The 10,354-nt window shown below is 42.2% G+C and overlaps 1 long non-coding RNA gene across 1 annotated transcript; it reads right to left on the bottom strand.

Annotated features, from left to right (window-relative positions):
• Positions 1-7,046: 7,046 nt before the first annotated feature.
• LOC135560265 (uncharacterized) lies at positions 7,047-8,635 on the bottom strand. The gene is made up of 3 exons (XR_010458862.1): positions 8,562-8,635; positions 7,749-8,321; positions 7,047-7,528 (listed from the first exon to the last, which is right to left on the bottom strand). It is a non-coding gene; the product is annotated as an uncharacterized LOC135560265 (long non-coding RNA).
• Between the last annotated feature and the right edge of the window lie 1,719 nt (positions 8,636-10,354).

Raw genomic sequence — 10,354 nt, 5'->3', positions numbered from 1 at the left:
CCTCATTAGAACCTATATAGATTGTTGTCTCCTCATTAGACCCTATATAGACTGTTGTCTCCTCATTAGGGCCTATATAGACTGTAGTCTCCTCATTAGGGCCTATATAGACTGTTGTCTCCTCATTAGACCCTATATAGATTATTGTCTCCTCATTAGGGTCTATATAGACTGTTGTCTCCTCACTAGGGTATATATAGACTGTTGTCTCCTCACTAGGGTATATATAGACTGTTGTCTCCTCACTAGGGTCTATATAGACTGTTGTCTCTTCATTAGGGTCTATATAGACTGTTGTCTCCTCACTAGGATATATATAGACTGTTGTCTCCTCACTAGGGTATATATAGACTGTTGTCTCCTCACTAGGGTCTATATAGACTGTTGTCTCTTCATTAGGGTCTATATAGACTGTTGTCTCCTCTTTAGGGTCTGACAAGACTGTTGTCTCCTCATTAGGGTCTATATAGACTGTTGTCTCCTCACTAGGGCCTATATAGACTGTTGTCTCCTCACTGGGGTCTATGTAGACTGTTGTCTCCTCATTAGGGTCTATAAAAATCAAATGTATATATTGTCTCCTCATTAGGGCCTATATAGACTGTTGTCTCCTCATTAGGGTATATATAGACTGTTGTCTCCTCACTAGGGTATATATAGACTGTTGTCTCCTCATTAGGGTCTATATAGAATATTGTCTCTTTATTAGGGTCTATATAAACTGTTGTCTCCTCTTTAGGGTCTGACAAGACTGTTGTCTCCTCATTAGGGTCTATATAGACTGTTGTCTCCTCATTAGGGTCTATATAGACTGTTGTCTCCTCATTAGGGTCTATCAAAATCAAATGTATATATTGTCTCCTCATTAGGGCCTATATAGACTGTTGTCTCCTCAATAGGGTATATATAGACTGTTGTCTCCTCACTAGGGTATATATAGACTGTTGTCACCTCATAGGGTCTATATAGAATGTTGTCTCCTCATTAGGGTCTATATAGACTGTTGTCTCCTCTTTAGGGTCTGACAAGACTGTTGTCTCCTCATTAGGGTCTATATAGACTGTTGTCTCCTCATTAGGGTCTATATAGACTGTTGTCTCCTCATTAGGGTCTATATAGACTGTTGTCTCCTCATTAGGGTCTATATAGACTGTTGTCTCCTCTTAGGGTCTGAAAAGACTGTTGTCTCCTCATTAAGGTCTATATAGACTGCTGTCTCCTCATTAAGGTCTGAAAAGACTGTTGTCTCCTCATTAGGGTTTATATAGACTGTTGTCTCCTCATTAGGGTCTATATAGACTGTTGTCTCCTCATTAGGGTCTGACAAGACTGTTGTCTCCTCATTAAGGTCTATATAGACTGCTGTCTCCTCATTAAGGTCTGAAAAGACTGTTGTCTCCTCACTAGGTTCTATATAGACTGTTGTCTCCTCATTAGGGTCTATATAGACTGGTGTCTCCTCACTAGGGTCTATATAGACTGTTGTCTCCTCATTAGGGTCTATATAGACTGTTGTCTCCTCATTAGGGCCTATATAGACTGTTGTCTCCTCATTAGGGCCTATATAGATTGTTGTCTCCTCATTAGGGCCTATATAGACTGTTGTCTCCTCATTAGGGCCTAAATAGATTCTTGTCTCCTCATTAGGGCCTATATAGACTGTTGTCTCCTCATTAGGGTCTATATAGACTGTTGTCTCCTCATTGGACCCTATATAGATTGTTGTCTCCTCATTAGGGCCTATATAGACTGTTGTCTCCTCTCTGGGGTCTATATAGACTGTTGTCTCTCATTAGGGTCTATATAGACTGGTCTCCCACTAGGGCCTATATAGACTGTTGTCTCCTCACTAGTGCCTATATAGACTGTTGTCTCCTCTTTAGTGCCTATATAGACTGTTGTCTCCTCTTTAGGGTCTGACAAGACTGTTGTCTCCTCATTAGGGTCTATATAGACTGTTGTCTCCTCATTAGGGTCTGACAAGACTGTTGTCTCCTCACTAGGGTCTATATAGACTGTTGTCTCCTCATTAGGGTCTATATAGAATGGTGTCTCCTCACTAGGGTCTATATAGACTGTTGTCTCCTCATTAGGGTCTATATAGACATTGTCTCTCATTAGGCCTATAGACTGTTGTCTCCTCATTAGGGCCTATATAGATTGTTGTCTCCTCATTAGGGCCTATATAGACTGTTGTCTCCTCATTAGGGCCTAAATAGATTCTTGTCTCCTCATTAGGGCCTATATAGACTGTTGTCTCCTCATTAGGGTCTATATAGACTGTTGTCTCCTCATTGGACCCTATATAGATTGTTGTCTCCTCATTAGGGCCTATATAGACTGTTGTCTCCTCTCTGGGGTCTATATAGACTGTTGTCTCCTCATTAGGGTCTATATAGACTGTTGTCTCCCACTAGGGCCTATATAGACTGTTGTCTCCTCACTAGTGCCTATATAGACTGTTGTCTCCTCTTTAGTGCCTATATAGACTGTTGTCTCCTCTTTAGGGTCTGACAAGACTGTTGTCTCCTCATTAGGGTCTATATAGACTGTTGTCTCCTCATTAGGGTCTGACAAGACTGTTGTCTCCTCACTAGGGTCTATATAGACTGTTGTCTCCTCATTAGGGTCTATATAGAATGGTGTCTCCTCACTAGGGTCTATATAGACTGTTGTCTCCTCTCTAGGGTCTATATAGACTGTTGTCTCCTCATTAGGGTCTATATAGACTGTTGTCTCCTCATCAGGGTCTATATAGACTGTTGTCTCCTCACTAGGGCCTATATAGACTGTTGTCTCCTCACTAGTGCCTATATAGACTGTTGTCTCCTCTTTAGGGCCTATATAGACTGTTGTCTCCTCTTTAGGGTCTGAAAAGACTGTTGTCTCCTCATTAAGGTATATATAGACTGCTGTCTCCTCATTAAGGTTTGAAAAGACTGTTGTCTCCTCATTAGGGTCTATATATACTGTTGTCTCCTCATTAGGGTCTATATAGACTGTTGTCTCCTCATTGGGGTCTGACAAGACTGTTGTCTCCTCATTAGGGTCTGACAAGACTGTTGTCTCCTCACTAGGGTCTATATAGACTGTTGTCTCCTCACTAGGGTATATATAGACTGTTGTCTCCTCATTAGAACCTATATAGATTGTTGTCTCCTCATTAGGGCCTATATAGACTGTTGTCTCCTCATTAGCCCCTATATAGACTGTTGTCTCCTCATTAGGGCCTATATAGACTGTAGTCTCCTCATTAGGGTCTAAATAGACTGTTGTCTCCTCACTAGGGCCTATATAGACTCTTGTCTCCTCACTAGGGCCTATATAGACTGTTGTCTCCTCATTAGGGTCTATATAGACTGTTGTCTCCTCATTAGGGTCTATATAGACTGTTGTCTACTCTTTAGGGTCTGAAAAGACTGTTGTCTCCTCAATAAGGTCTATATAGACTGCTGTCTCCTCATTAAGGTCTGAAAAGACTGTTGTCTCCTCATTAGGGTCTATATAGACTGTTGTCTCCTCATTAGACCCTATATAGATTGTTGTCTCCTCATTAGGGCCTATATAGACTGTTGTCTCCTCATTAGACCCTATAGACTGTTGTCTCCTCATTAGGGCCTATATAGACTGTTGTCTCTCATTAGGGCCTATATAGACTGTTGTCTCCTCATTAGGGCCTATATAGACTGTTGTCTCCTCATTGGGGTCTGACAAGACTGTTGTCTCCTCATTAGGGTCTGACAAGACTGTTGTCTCCTCACTAGGGTCTATATAGACTGTTGTCTCCTCACTAGGGTCTATATAGACTGTTGTCTATCATTAGACCCTATATAGATTGTTGTCTCCTCATTAGGGCCTATATAGACTGTTGTCTCCTCATTAGACCCTATATAGACTGTTGTCTCCTCATTAGGGCCTATATAGACTGTAGTCTCCCAATTAGGGTCTAAATAGACTGTTGTCTCCTCACTAGGGCCTATATAGACTCTTGTCTCTCACTAGGCCTATATAGACTGTTGTCTCCTCATTAGGTCTATATAGACTGTTGTCTCCTCATTAGGGTCTATATAGACTGTTGTCTACTCTTTAGGGTCTGAAAAGACTGTTGTCTCCTCAATAAGGTCTATATAGACTGATGTCTCCTCATTAAGGTCTGAAAAGACTGTTGTCTCCTCATTAGGGTCTATATAGACTGTTGTCTCTTCATTAGACCCTATATAGATTGTTGTCTCCACATTAGGGCCTATATAGACTGTTGTCTCCTCATTAGACCCTATATAGACTGTTGTCTCCTCATTAGGGCCTATATAGACTGTTGTCTCCTCATTAGGGCCTATATAGACTGTTGTCTCCTCATTAGGGCCTATATAGACTGTTGTCTCCTCATTGGGGTCTGACAAGACTGTTGTCTCCTCATTAGGGTCTGACAAGACTGTTGTCTCCTCATTAGGGTCTATATAGACTGTTGTCTCCTCATTAGACCCTATATAGATTGGTGTCTCCTCATTAGGGCCTATATAGACTGTAGTCTCCTCATTAGGGCCTATATAGACTGTTGTCTCCTCATTAGGGCCTATATAGTCAGTCAGGAAAGCTAAGGCCAGCTTCTTCAGGCAGAAGTTTGCATCCTGTAGCTCCAACTCCAAAAAGTTCTGGGACACTGTGAAGTCCATGGAGAACAAGAGCACCTCCTCAGCTGCCCACTGCACTGAGGCTAGGTAACACGACACCGATAAATCCATGATTATCGAAAACTTCAATAAGCACTTCTCAACGGCTGGCCATGCCTTCCGCCTGGCTACTCCAACCTCGGTTGCTCCGCCCCCCGCAGCTCCTCGCCCAAGCCTCTCCAGGTTCTCCTTTACCCAAATCCAGATAGCAGATGTTCTGAAAGAGCTGCAAAACCTGGACCCGTACAAATCAGCTGGGCTTGACAATCTGTTTTCTATTTCTGAAACTATCTGCCGCCATTGTCTGCAACCCCTTTACCAGCCTGTTCAACCTCTTTTCATATCGTTGAGATCCCTAAGGATTGGAAAGCTGCCGCAGTCATCCCCCTCTTCAAAGGGGAGACACCCTGACCCAAACTGCTATAGACCTTATCCATCCTGCCCTGCCTATCTAAGGTCTTCGAAAGCCAAGTCAACAAACAGGTCACTGACCATCTCGAATCCCACCGCAGGTGCAATCTGGTTTCCGGCCGGTCTCTGCACCTCAGCCTTCTAAGGTACTAAACGATATCAGCCATATCGATAAAAGACAGTACTGCAGCAGTCTTTTGGACCTCGCCAAGGCTTTCACTTGTCAATCACCATATTCTTATCGGCAGACTCAATAGCCTTATTTCGGATGACTGCCTTGCCTGGTTCACCATTTACTTTTTACAGAGTTCAGTGTTCAAATCGGAGGGCATGTTGTCCGTCCTCTGGCAGTCTCTATGGGGTGCCACAGGGTTCAACTTCTCGGGCCGAATTTTCTCTGTATATATCAATGATGTTGCTCTTGCTGAAGGGCGAGTTCTGATCCACCTTAAGACGAACCATTCTATATACTTTCGGCCCGTCATTGGACACTGTGCTATTAACCTCCAAACGAGCTTCAATGCCATTAGCACTCCTTCCGTGGCCTCCAACTGCTCTTAAACGCATTTGAGTAAAACCAAATGTTGCAACCGATTGCCTGCACCCGCATGCCCGACTAGGTCACCACCTGGATGGTTCTGCTCCTGAATAAGGACATCTTAACCCAGGTGTTGGCTAGACCATCTCCTTCCAGACTCACATCAAACATCTCCAATGTTCAAATCAAGAGTTGCCTTTTAATCCGCAAAAGGCCTCCTTCACTCACAGCAGGCCAATTAATCCAGAAAACTCATTCTCCTAACATGTCATCTAAAAATGGCTTCCAAACTCTACTCAGCAAACTGGATGCAGTCTATCACAGTGCCATCCGTTTTGTCACCAAAGCACCTTATACCACCCACCACTGCGACTTGTATGCTCTTTCGGCTGGCCCTCGCTACATATTCTCAGACCCACTGGCTCCAGGTCATCTACAAGTCCATGCTAGGTAAAGCTCCGCCTTATCTCAGTTCACTGGACATGATTAGGCAACACCCATCCGTGATTTCAGTCAGGTGTATCTCACTGATCATCAAAACCAACACCTCAGTTGGAATGTTTAGTTTGTTGCTGCCTGTTTTAGGAAATAACTGTAGAATGTGAAGTTGGAGACTTATCTCCACCAACTTCAAACATCTATTTGGAGCAGCTCCATAAATAGTTGGATATCTAGAAATAGTTACCCATTTTTACCTAATCCCCAACTGATTTTATTTATTTACTTTGCTTCTTTTTGCACACCAATATCTCTACCTGACATGACCATCTGATCATTTATCACTCCAGTGTTAATCTGCAAAATTGTAATTAATTCCTGCCTACCTTGTGCCAATGAGGATAAACAAATAGACATCCCTGATTTTGACTTGTTAAACTGTGTAATGTGTTGTCTGTTCAACCACGCTACATTGATAACAGAAAAATCTGACAACATTGAAGCTGTTTAAAATTTGTCATAATAAATACTAAACCTCCACTTCCCTTCATGCAGTAATACACCTTTTATCAAATCATTAAACATCTATTATAAACATTGATCACAGCATATTGTATTGTACACAGCACACATTGTACAGCACACAGTCTCTAACCTTCACCCCTCTATCTATATTTCTATCTATCTATCTATCTATCTATCTATCTATCTATCTATCTATCTATCTATCTATCAATTCAATTCAAGGGGCTTTATTGGCATGGGAAACATGTGTTAACATTGCCAAAGCAAGTGAGGTAGATAATATACAAAAGTGAAATATCCAATAAAAATTAACAGTAAACATTACACATACAGAAGTTTCAAAACAATAAAGACATTACAAATGTCATATTAAACATATGTGTACAGTGTACAGTGTTGTAACAATGTACAAATGGTTAAAGTACACAAGGGAAAATAAATAAGCATAAATATGTAAATGTCTGTCTGTCTGTCTGTCTGTCTGTCTGTCTGTCTGTCTGGTCTGTCTGTCTGTCTGTCTGTCTGTCTGTCTGTCTGTCTGTCTGTCTGTCTGTCTGTCTGTCTGTCTGTCTGTCTGTCCATCTATTCATAACTTCCTTTATCTTTCTTTCTTCCTCCATCCATTTAATATCTTATTTTTTATTTCCTCCACCTATCCATCCTCTATTATTAATATTATAATTTAACCCTTATTTTACCAGGTAAGTTGACTGAGAACATTACACATAACCAAAGTCAATCAAACACAAAGCATATGAATAATTGGTTCAATCTTGCTTCATGATGGAAAATCACCAGTCGGTCCTGTTTCATGAATTAGCTTCATTACTCAATGAGTATCTCCTGCTCTGAAATGGGAAAATCCAGTCTTCTTACTCTGTTCTTCGTCTTCTCGGTTTACAGTACATTGTGCTTCATCCTCCTCAGGAAATTCTGTAGTTTGAGCCTTTGAGAGAGAGAGAGAAAGAGAGAGAGAGAGAGAGAGAGAGAGAGAGAGAGAGAGAAAGAGAGAGAGAGACAGAGAAAGAGAAAGAGAGAGAGAGAGAGCAGAAATAGAGAACAAAAGAGACAGAACTAAATGTTAGGAAGATCCGAGAACAGAGGAAGGTTTCTCCAGGTTTCTAAATCAGTCTATCAATCCATCCACCTTTGTCTGGGGTACTCACCATGTGTACTGTGTAGTGGTCTGTGTGTGTCTGTTAGCTCCCTTCCACTCTTCCTCCTCTTCCTCCTCCTCCTCTTCCTGTTGTCTGTCTAGTATCTGGTCCCAGATCTCAGTGTTAACCCACAGCGACCCCGGCAGGGTGAGGCTGGGCTCGGTGCAGGTGATCCAACGGCACAGGGGGCAGCAGACTGTCAGTAGGCCGCTTTGGAGCCTGGACATCGCCTGCAAGCACAGCCCACAGAATGTGTGCTTACAGTGGAGCATCCGAGGGATCTTCTCCCTGCGAGAGTAGGGCTGGAGGCAGACACAGCACTCCATGTCCTCGCTCATCAGACCCATGGCTGGCTGGCTGGGGTGTGGATGGATGGATGGATGGATAGATGGACGGATGGATGGATGGACAGCTGGAGCGCAGAGGAAGTCTGGACGGAGTGTCAGTGTCTTGGCCGGAAGACGTGGGGTTTAAACGCTGGTCTGAGGTTAGTGTTCCCCTTGTGGTTTGTTAATGTCCTGGTTTGGATTTGATGAGGATGAGCTGATCCTAGATCTGTGCTTAGGAGCGTAGGTCAGGAACCTGCAAAAGACATTAAGATGTTAAATTAAATTAGACTCAGAGACTTCATCACTGGCACTATGTAAACACATCTAATGTGATAACGTATCTTAAATCAACAGGCTGTCAGGTTTTTCTGATTAGACATGAAGAAAAAATATCTTGAAAAATATCACACACATTTATAACATCCATAGTTATCAGATATAGACAAACCTTTTCACTTTTATCATTATCAATGAGAGATAATATTTTACTTACAGTTTCTGGAAGATTTTCAGCACAGCGACCAACTATCCTACGACAAAACTGTGTGTGTGAGAGAAGAGTGTGTGTGCTCCTATTTTAAGCTTTGGGGGTGGAGACTAAATTCAGTTATTTTCCCAGAAAGGGCGGTCTCTCACCTCCTCTACTCTCAGGTGAGGCAGGAAAGTTCCATGGAACGAGTTAAACACTTCTAGGTCACTTCTATAGCATAATAGGACACTTCAGGAGAATTGCCAGGGCAGTTTAATGACATTTTCAGGGCAGGTGTTGTCTACAAATGGCACGTACACTGAGCGTACAAAACATTAAGAACACATGCTCTTTCCTTGACATAGACTGAGTGTACAAATGGTGTTCCTAATGTTTGGTACACTCAGTGTAAGTCCAGTTTATGACAGATCAATATTTGAAGGGGAATTTTCACTAGAGAGGGGGAAGCACTTGTACAACCCTCTCTGTGGACTTGTAGATCCTCTCTGTGGACTTGTAGATCCTCTCTGTGGACTTGTAGAACCCTCTCTGTGTACTTGTAGAACCCTCTCTGTACTTGTAGAACCCTCTCTGTGTCAATGTAGAACCCTCTCTGTGTACTTGTAGAACCCTCTCTGTGTCAATGTAGAACCCTCTCTGTGTACTTGTAGAACCCTCTCTGTGGCTTGTAGATCCCTCTCTGTGGACTTGTAGAACCCTCTCTGTGTACTTGTAGACCCCTCTCTGTGTACTTGTAGAACCCTCTCTGTGTACTTGTAGACCCCTCTCTGTGTACTTGTAGACCCCTCTCTGTGGACTTGTAGAACCCTCTCTGTGGACTTTTATATCCTCTCTGTGGACTTGTAGAAACCTCTCTGTGTACTTGTAGAACCCTCTCTGTGTACTTGTAGAACACTCTCTGTGTACTTGTAGAACCCTCTCTGTGTACTTGCCTGGTTATTGTAGTGTTTATGTACAGAATCAGTTCAATGGAATCCAAACCTCTTCTAGATAAGAGACACAGTTCAATGGAATAAGTTTGTTGAACTTCTCCTATGACCCTTTAATGACTCACTTATCTTACAGTACATAGTTTACCTGTATATTGTGAATGAGGTGTTTTATAGTGTATATGGATCCCAGGGCTCCATGGAAATGTCAGGTGTTAATGAGTCAGTGGGCTGTCCAGTTGTTTTACCATAAACATCTGATGAATGAAACACCAATCAGGAGAGTTTCAGGCTGCTGTGTTGTTTTAGTTTTAAAGTCACATGTTTCTAATCAAATCAAGTCACAAGTTCAGTGGAAACCTTGTAAACAACCCCCCTAACCAGTCAATTAGAAAACAGTCTCCCTGTTGAAACCAGATTGTTTTTCAATTGACAGTTTATGACGGCTCTACTTTTTCGTTCAACTGGAAATTCCAGTTGAAACACGCTTGTCTATTCACCATGTCAGCTAAGTGCCACGACGCACAACAGACACACACAAACAAACACTAAGTATAAAGAGCCACCAAACATTTGTTCTTTAAAATCGCCTGCGAAGCAGGTTAATATATTCCATGAACGAAACATACAATTTCACCTGAAATAATTAAGCAGGAAATGTGGGTGTATCTCACAAATGAATTCCTATCATTAAAGGGCCAGAACAAGAGACTGATGGATCTTTGTCAAAGTCTTCTGCTAGTTTCTAATGGTTATCTTTCTGCTTTCTGAAGTCATGAGTAAGCTGCACACTAAAACAACATGAGCTAAATGACAGTAAATGATGAGTAATTCTGTCAGCCAGGGACGGTAACCAGCTCTACCGTC

Source organism: Oncorhynchus nerka, linkage group LG15 (genome assembly GCF_034236695.1).
Source record: "Oncorhynchus nerka isolate Pitt River linkage group LG15, Oner_Uvic_2.0, whole genome shotgun sequence".
NCBI lineage: Eukaryota > Metazoa > Chordata > Actinopteri > Salmoniformes > Salmonidae > Oncorhynchus > Oncorhynchus nerka.
Note: the sequence above shows the minus strand (reverse complement) of the source record. Positions and strands in the feature narration are given on the sequence as shown.